The following is an 8,219-nucleotide window of genomic DNA, read 5'->3' as shown; positions in this document are numbered from 1 at the left end:
ATCTTGGCCATTTGTGCTCTCTGGGAGCAGTCAGCAAATTGGTGATGAGGAGGGCAAAGGCTTCTTGATATCTGAAAACCATGAAGTGCTGTGGGATGTTTTTGGATGCAGAGGTCAGGGAGAACATTAATTTTGTAACCGCTGTGTGGTCATTAGCATGGTTCTAGACTTACCAAGTTGTATTAGTGTGGTCTGCATTATTAGTTTACTTGGAGGATCATTATGAATTATTGCTGTTGTCGATTCTCCTATGGAGAAGCCTTGGTAAACTGGAGGAAGTACAAAGGCGTAGGTTTTTGTTGTTTTTAATTCCAGTTTATGCACAACAGCGCACTAAGGAGCTTGGTAAACCTACAAAAAAAGATTTGTTAATTCCCAAAAAGAGACGCTGGTGCACGGGGCCAGCAGAGGAAGCTTCAGAGAACAGAGGGATCCCAGGGGGTCTTAGAGCAACAAAATAGTAGCATGAGCAACGAAATGATTGAGAGGGACGATTCTCACAAAAATTAGTTAAAATGATAAAACCAACAGCCACTGGACTCTGCAGGTTAAGAATGGCTTTTCAAAAGCCAGACCGGAGTGCTAAGAGAAATCTCCCAAGAAGATGGACACGTGGTTATGTCCCACGTGGACTGGATGGCTCATCTTGGGGGTTTGGTGGGTGTGATCCTGGGAGCTGCCCTGTTCGTAATTCAACCTGGCTACCGTGTCTAGGCAGAAACCCTTGTTGGCAGAAGGGAGGGGAGCAGAGGACACTTATGCAAGAAATACCACCAGTACTTTTTCACTGTGAAAACTTACAGATCAACCCCAAGCCATTGGTGATGGCTACCCTCCACCCCGGTAGTCTAACCTGATCTGTGTATCCTTCTAGAGGGTCTCCTCTGTGCTCTTTTGTGATTTGGGCTTTCTGTAAAGGGTACCCCGCTGTACACATGAACTAAAACTTGCTTGTAGCATGTCAGGGGTTTCTCTGGAAGCTCCTTGCATGTCAGTACATCCAGAACCACATTTTTGCCTAAAAGGACAGTGTCGCATTCCATACTCTGTATGTGCACTCATCTACAAATGGATATTTAGGTTTTTGTGATGCTGCTGTGTGGTAAGAATGATGGTGTGGATTTCAGGTGTTTGTTGTCCGTTTGATTTTCTGCCCAGGCAGAGGGACAAGAAATGATATTCCAAGAATGTCTAAGATGAGTTGGCTGCCTATTGGAGATAGGACTGGTTGGCTGGCTAGCAGAGTTAGGACTGGTAGACACAGTTTTTGGGTATGCACTTGCCTAAGTAGACCCACGGTATTCCTTTTACTTAGCCCGAGAGGCAAATTGCTCCACCGGAGTATTGCAGGATAAGCATGTGTCCAATCAGGGGAAATTTGTGTTGATTCCGATAGGACAATTAGACTCTATTAACCTTCGTCTCTTTCCCTACGGGTAAGTAAAGGAAAAAAATAATTTTTAACCTATATTTTAGACTTTACTGAGAACCTTCTCTTCTACCCACCATTTCTTTATTAATTTTTTTAAATTTTATTTTATTATGTTATGTCACCATACGATACATCATTAGTTTTTGATGTATTATTTTTTAATAGATTGATAGATGATAGACACAGTTGTGCAAATTTAACGTTGTGGCATTAGTTTATGGCAAAGCTTAGGACATATTCTTTACGGCCAAAGGTGTTGGTATCGATTATGGATTTTAGTGACTGTGTTGCTAGTTCAGTGGCTGATACCTGACCGATATCTGGTTATAACCCACGTGTATCATTTGAGTAGCCATGAAATGCATTGGTTTTACTCTTAAAATCATTAGAAGAACAAATGCTAAACAAATTCTCTTATGGAGAACAATGATTTGATCACAACATTAGTGACCATTAGAGGACCAACTAACTAAAATGTCCCAGTTAAAAAATACTAATTTTGTTCATGGGCTTTAAAGTTTTATATTCTTGTTCAGCAGAAAGGAAATATCTTATAATGTGACCCACGCTGGGGGATATTTCATTTAAGGTTCTAAGCCTTCTATATCCTAAAATATCCTAAAATAAATATTAGGTGTTTCAAAAAATAATGAAAAATAGGCTTTTCCCTGATGACTTTGGTTGCTGGCTACCATTATAAGTAGAGTGAGTTCATTTCGAGGGATCAGAGAGCAAAGGGTACAGGCGGAAATAGCTAAAGATAAACCCCACTCTCCTGCCATCTCTCGTGGCAGATTGTATCTTGTCAGGTCCAGCTCACAGGGGAATTTCAGATTTCAGAAAGGGCCCTGATAGGAGTGAACAATTGGCTTTGAATTTTGACACTCATCACAGATAAGTTGGACTTTTTTGGGAAATTTGATGATGACATACGATGAATTTTCTTATCTGGGAAAGAAGATGTGTTTTCGAAGTACATTTATGGAGCGGAGTGGAAATTTCTGGAAGTAATCTAGTTTTGATTGTACTCGCACTTACTTCTCCACTGCTTCTTGAAATCGTAACATCTTGGCGAATTCTTACCTTGCTCCGAAATTAGGCAGGGACTCTTTGCTTACTCTCTCAAAGAGAGATGGCGTTTCCAGTTACCCCGGCTTAGGAAGCAGAGTGCTCTTCCTCCCCTGGGGCTCAGCTCTGCACGGAGCAAAGGAATTGGCTTCTTTTGAGTCCTTTTTTGATTTGTTGTGCTAGTTTGAGCAAGAGGAACATGAATAGCCTTGATTTATTGTTGCTCATAAGAGAACAGCAAACAGACCAGCTCTGTGATCTATCAGGTAATCGGCAAATGTTAATGGAGCGTTTACTGTATACTTTCCATTGTGTCATGTGCTTTTGGGAATATAGGAATAAATTATCAGAAGTTTCTGAACCAGCAGCCTTCCCACCAGCCCCGTCTCCAGGCAGGATCTCCCACTTATCTTTACCTAAAAGTCCCAAGTCAGATAACATTCAGAATTGCATCCTGCCTTCTCAGAAACCTCTAACACATCAAGAGGGAAAGCAAATGTTGGCACATACTGGAGCTCTGGCCTTGGGCTTTCTTGAACTTGACTCCCTGCCCATTCTTGTTATTGGTGTCCGGGACCTCTTGCTGGCCAGGCTTTTGTTTTGTTCCTGAGTCTACCACTAGCTTGTCCAAACCTTGTGCCTATTCATGTGTCTGTTCCTCTGTCCCAAGTCAGCTTTCCAGCTCCAATGCCTATTAGATTCCATTCCTGCCAACTCGTCAATCTGCCATAGCCTTGGCCTCTTTGGTGATCCCAATTCTAGGTTTGTGCTCTAGATTTGGATTTTTTTTTTTAAATTTTATTTATTTATATGAGAGAGAGAGAATGAGAGAGAGAGTGAGCGTGAGAGGGGGGAGGGTCAGAGGGAGAAGCAGACTCCCTGCCGAGCAGGGAGCCCAACGTGGGACTCTATCCCGGGACTCCAGGATCATGACCTGAGCCGAAGGCAGTCGCCCAACCAACTGAGCCACCCAGGTGCCCTAGATTTGGATTTGTTTCAGCTCACAGCGATCCCAAACCCTGATTTACAACAGTCGTGGCATAATTTAGCTATTCTCAAGGGGAGGCTGGGCAAGAGGACATACATGTCTCGATGAAAATTTATTACCTCTTTAGGGAACCTGGTTGTACTGTGCCGGGGAGCTGTGAAAACCCACCAGTATGGTTATAGCTCATCAGGACCATGCTCTAGAGTATGATAGTTCCAATTATCTCTTCTTTGCTTCCCATCTGTGCAGCTTTGAAGAGGCTCTTTGTCCTCAGTTTCCTCTCTGTGAAATGTGACTATGACAAATAAATCTCACAGGGTAGTTGTGAGCTAGAAAATGTGTTCACTGTCCTTAGCATAGAATAAATGCTTAGTACTGATAGCTGTCACTTTCATCATCATCATCACCTGGAAAATTATGAGTGGTGAGGTGTTATGCCTGCTTGACTGGGAAGTCATGGGGCACCTGGGTGGCTCCCTCAGTTAAGCGTCTGCCTTTGGCTCAGGTCATGGTCCTGGGGTCCTGGGATTGAGCCCTGCATTGGGCTTCCTGCTCCACAGGAAGTCTGCTTCTCCTTCTGCCCCTCCTCCCACTCATTCCTTCAATCTTTCACTCTAAAAAAAAAAAAAGACCAATGTGATAAACTGGTGCAAGGGAGGTGCCAAGTGTAGTGGGGGACAGAAGGGAAGAATGGGATGTCTAATGGCTCAGAGAAGTGAGGGGGTTCCATTCAGTAGTAAACATCCGACTGGGTGTTAAGGATGCTCTTTTCTATAGACAAAGCAGGGAGATGTAGGAATTTGTGTGATAGGCACTACGAGTGTATATTTAGAGGAAAATGGGCTTTCAGTGTTATTTGTCATGGCTTATGAGTTTAGATTTTATTTTATGGCAAGTGAAGGATGTTGAGTGGGGTGGTGTTATAGTCACATCTAAGGAAAGATTGGCTCTAATAGTACGTGAGACAGATGGGAACTGGAATAGACCTGGAGATGGTGGGACGAGGTTAGAAATTATTGCATTTGTTGGGGCGGGAGGAATGATATTCTAAATCAGGATATAAGAAAGGCACGTATGAGAGTCATTTCAGTGGATGAAGCAAGAGGGTTGGGTTGAATGTAGAAGGCAAGGGAGGTAGAGAAATCGGAAATGGATTTGTTTCCCAGAGTCTGGGGAAAAAGTTGATGTTAACAGAGAAAGGGAAGGAAGGACGAGAAAGGGGTAAAGGGGATAAAGAAAGCTGACCAGTCCCATCTCACACATGTAGGCATGATGTCTAGTGCCAGTAGGACATCCTGGTAGAGATATGTAGCAGATAGTTGGAAAGTCCTGGTAAGGTGGTGCTGCTCAGATCCCTATGGGATCTAGCTGTTACTAAATCCAGGTGGGCTAGATTCTTTCTCATACTTCCCGTGTTGAGTATTACTTTTGGCATTATGCTCCTTAGATCTAATACCAACTTTCTCATTTGGAGGTCTACCCAACCGTACAGCTAGAGAAATAATGATTCTGACTGGCCTGTGTGTGTGTGTGTCTGTGTGTGTGTGTGCGTGTGTATGCACGTGTGATTATTATAGCTCAGTCTACAAAGACACAAACAATCCTTTAACTTATCCGATCTCATTTTGCTAAACTGTAAAATATGGCTGATAATAACCAGCATATCTATCGCTCAGATGGTTGTATGTCCAAACTGGAACGTTGCTAGAAGCGTAAGTGCTTATAAATAAAATAAATCATCTTTATACTCATCATCATCATCAAAAGTCCATTGCGGATGTCTTTAGTGTGATTTTTAAACTTATTCTCTCATTGCTTCCTATAAAATAGGAAATCACCAAATGAGAACTCCTTTTTTTTTTTTTTGGCATTAGTCTGTGAATCATAGATTTATTTCTCCTAAAGTGACAATTAAAAGCAGAGAGAAAGAAAGCCCAACTGCATAAACACATTGATTTCTATTTTAAACTCAAAGTACATCATACAAACCACAAAACCCCAGATCAAATTTAGCTCCTTCCCAGTTCATGCCTAACCCTTGGGCTCTCCCAGAGGTGGCCTGCTGGGAAAGTGTCTGGGCTCCAAGCCCAGGCTTGTTTAAATGGCTTTTTCCTCTTCCCGCCCCACGCCTTCCCCCCAGCACACCTGTTTGCAGAGCCTCTTCCTCTCCTGTCCAGGCATTTTGCTTCTGGTCACGACCACCTGTTAAGGATGACGCAGATTTAGCCCTACGCACATCCTTGCCTTGTTGCTGTCTTCAGGGTCCCAAACTGTGTTGATTCACCCTACGGGGCATTATTTTTAGCCTTTATCTCTTAGTGGTTTTGTTTTCTTTCCGCCACCTTTTGACCTGGGAGCTGGAAATAAAGTCCGCCTTCCATAAAGACGAGAAAGTTGTCAGTCATTTCCTTCCTGCTCACATGAAAGGTCTGCCCAGCGGAGCCTGGGGAAGACACAGACAAGTTCAACTCCCTGGGTCCTGCAAACAGGACAGCTCTTCAGGGGGCACAATGCATCTCCTTGTGGTGCAAAAGCAGGGAGATCTCCTGCAAGAGGCAGCTGTCTATTCAAAGGGTCTCGAAGATGCTCAAGGGGAATGAAATAAAAGAAAAGCCCATTTTCCCTGGATCATGGTTGCTGAACTCAAATATCTGGGTGAACCCGAGTAGCCTACTTCCTTTTTTTGAAGTAATTAAAAGAAATTCGCAGGCAAAGAGAACTGATTGCTTTTGGCGTGAAACCATGCAAAGTGGTACTTTCATTGGCCAGGAGACCTCGTTTTTACTGGGGAATAAAATCTGGGAAAGTGCTTTGTAAATTGTAAAGCACCAGGTGTATTAAAGGGCTTGAAAATTATAGTTTGTTATCCCTGAGTTTGAAGTGAATATATATGTATAGACAATTCAAAGAGAATAGAAAGATAAAAAGATGAAAGTGAAACCTGGGTGAGTCCCACGCATTCTTTTCAATGCTGGTATCCATTTTAGGGCTCTTGTAATTAATCGGGTGTTTCTTGATGAACTTTTGGGGGACTCTTATCAATATATCACTGCAACTAATTTTTTTATACTTTTAGTGAATTTTTCTATCTTTATTCTTCAAATTAAATTCTAAATGTGAGGGGCTCCTGGGTGGCTTAGTTGGTTAAGCGTGGGACTCTTGGTTTCGGCTCAGGTCATGATCTCATGGGTAGTGAGATCGAGCCCTGTGTCGGGCTCTGTGCTCAGCAGGGAGGCTGCTTGAGATTCTATCTCTGCCTCTCCCCTCACTTGTGCGCTCTCTCTCTCTCAAATAAATAAATAAACCTTAAAAATGTTTTAAGTTCTTTTTTTTTAATTTTTTTTTTTTTAGTTTTTGATGTAGTGTTCCATGATTCATTGTTTGCGTATAATACCCAGTGCTCCATTCAGTATGTGCCCTCTTTAATACCCATCACCAGGCTAACCCATCCCTCCACCCCCCTCCCCTCTAGAACCCTCAGTTTGTTTCTCAGAGTCCATAGTCTCTCATGGTTTGTCTCCCCCTCCGATTTCCCCCCCTTCATTTCTCCCTTCCTACTATCTTCTTTTTTTTTTTTTTAACATATAATGTATTATTTGTTTCAGAGGTACAGGTCTGTGATTCAACAGTCTTGCACAATTCACAGAGCTCACCATAACACATACCCGCCCCCCCGCCCCGGTGTCTATCACCCAGCCACCCCATCCCTCCCCCCACCACTCCAGCAACCCTCAGTTTGTTTCCTGAGATTAAGAATTCCTCATATCAGTGAGGTCATATGATACATGTCTTTCTCTGATTGACTTATTTTGCTCAGCATACTACCCTCCAGTTCCATCCATGTCATTGCAAATGGCAAGATTTCATTCCTTTTGATGGCTGCATAATATTGCACTGTATATATATACCACATCTTCTTTATCCATTCATCTGTTGATGGACATCTTGGCTCTTTCCATAGTTTGGCTATTGTGGACATTGCTGCTATAAACATCTGGGTGCACATACCCCTTTGGATCACTACATTTGTATCTTTGGGGTAAATACCCAGTGGTGCAGTTGCTGGATCATATGGTAGCTCTATTTTCAACTTTTTGAGGAACCTCCATACTGTTTTCCAGAGTGGCTGCACCAGCTTGCATTCCCACCAAGAGTGTAGGAGGGTTCCCCTTTCTCCGCATCCCTGCCAACATCTGTCATTTCCTGACTTGTTAATTTTAGCCATTCTGACTGGTGTGAGGTAGTGTCTCATTGAGGTTTTGATTTGGATTTCCCTGATGCCAAACGATGTTGAGCACTTTTTCATGTGTCTGTTGGCCATTTGGATGTCTTTGGAAAAATGTCTGTTCATGTCTTCTGCCCATTTCTTGATTGGATCATTTGTTCTTTGGGTGTGGAGTTTGATTAGTTCTTTATAGATTTTGGATACTAGCCCTTTATCTGATATTTGTAAATGTCTTCTCCCATTGTGTCGGTTGTCTTTTGGTTTTGGTGACTATTTCTTTTGCTGTGCAAAAAAAAATATACTTTAAATTCTAAATGTGAAATTACTGACTCAAAAAGCATACACATGTAAAATTTTGCTGTACATTGAGCACCATCCCGCAGAAAACTGGACCCACTGAAAATTTCTCCAGTGGTATATGCAAATTTCCATGTCCTCAACCTCTGGCCAATAGAGGGTTTCATTTGTTTTAATCTTTGTCACGCTAACCATCTTTGCTATTGGGT

Source organism: Mirounga leonina, unplaced genomic scaffold, assembly GCF_011800145.1.
Source record: "Mirounga leonina isolate KUSES-001 unplaced genomic scaffold, KU_Mleo_1.0 Mir_197, whole genome shotgun sequence".
NCBI classification, from domain to species: domain Eukaryota; kingdom Metazoa; phylum Chordata; class Mammalia; order Carnivora; family Phocidae; genus Mirounga; species Mirounga leonina.
This window is presented reverse-complemented; position numbering follows the sequence as displayed.